Source organism: Dipodomys ordii, unplaced genomic scaffold, assembly GCF_000151885.1.
Source record: "Dipodomys ordii isolate 6190 unplaced genomic scaffold, Dord_2.0 Scaffold2, whole genome shotgun sequence".
NCBI lineage: Eukaryota > Metazoa > Chordata > Mammalia > Rodentia > Heteromyidae > Dipodomys > Dipodomys ordii.
Genome location: NW_012267218.1, coordinates 28751494 through 28752733, shown reverse-complemented (window position 1 = coordinate 28752733; position 1240 = coordinate 28751494). Strand labels below are relative to the sequence as shown.

Below are 1240 nucleotides of genomic sequence, written 5' to 3'. Positions count from 1 at the left end.
AGTGGCTCACATCTATAATCCTAGCTACTCAGAAGGCTGAGGTCTGAAAATAGCAGTTCAAAACTAGCCTGCGCAGAAAAGTCCACGAAACTCTTTTTTTTTTTTTTTTTGGTCAGTTGTAGGTCTTGAACTCAAGGTCTTTACCTGAGCCTCTTTGTGCTCAAGGCTAGCGTTCTACCATTTTTGGTTTCTGAGTGGTTTCTTGAAGATCTCACAGGGGGCTGGGAATGTGGCTTAGCGGTAGATGCTTGCCTAGCATGCAGGAAGACCTGTGTTTGATTCCTCAGTACCACACAAACAGAAAAAGCTAGATGTGGTGCTGAGACTCAAGTGGTAGAGTGCTAATCTTGAATAAAAAATGCTCAGGGAGCCAGGCGCTGGTGGCTCACACTTGTAATCGTAGCTACTCAGGAGGTTGAGATCTGAGGATCAAGGTTCAAAGCTAGCCAGGGGCAGGAAAGTCTGTGAGACTCTGATCTCCAATAAACCACTCAGAAAACTGGAAGTGACGTAGTGGCTCAAGTGGTAGAATCCTAGCCTTGAGCTGAAGAGCTGAAGGACAGTGTTCAGGCCCAGAGTTCAAGTCCCATGACTGACACCGCACCCCCCCCCAAAAAAAATGCTCAGGGACTGTGCCCAGGCTCTGAGTTCAAGCCCCAGGACTGGCAAAAAAAAAAAAAGTCTCACAGGGGCTTTTCTGCCTGGCCTGGCTTTGAACTACAATCCTCAGATCTCAGCCTCTTGAGTAGCCAGGATTAGAGGGGTGAGCCACCAGTGCCTGCCCATGAAACTCTTATCTCCAATTAACAACTACAAAGTTGTAAGTGAAAGTGTAGTTCAAGTGGTAGATTGCTTATCTTATGTCAACAAAAAGCTAAACAATAGCAGAACTCTTGAGTTCAAGGTCCAGTACCAGCACACAAAATATATATGTGTATGTTTGTGTGTGTGTGTGTTTATATATTTGTTAGCCAGGCAAGTTAGCATACTTCTGCAATTGCAGCACCCAGGAGACGGAATAGAACAATCACAAATTGGAAGCCAGCCTGGACCACATAGAAAGCTTGAGGCATCCTACACTATATAATAAAAACGTGTGAGGGCTGGGAAGGTAGCTCAGTGGTAGAGTGTTTGCCTTGCATGCCTGAGGCCCTGAGTTCGATTCCTCAGCACCACATAAGCAAAAAGAAAAAAGCCGGAAGTGGCGCTGTGGCTCAAGTGGTAGAGCGCTAGCCTTGAG

At 46.2% G+C, this 1240-nt stretch overlaps 1 protein-coding gene across 3 annotated transcripts in view; it reads right to left on the bottom strand.

Moving 5' to 3' along the window:
- The window catches only part of Pigh (phosphatidylinositol glycan anchor biosynthesis, class H), a 12294-nt gene that overhangs the window by 6955 nt on the left and 4099 nt on the right, over positions 1-1240 (bottom strand). The gene's annotated exons all lie outside the window — the stretch shown is intronic.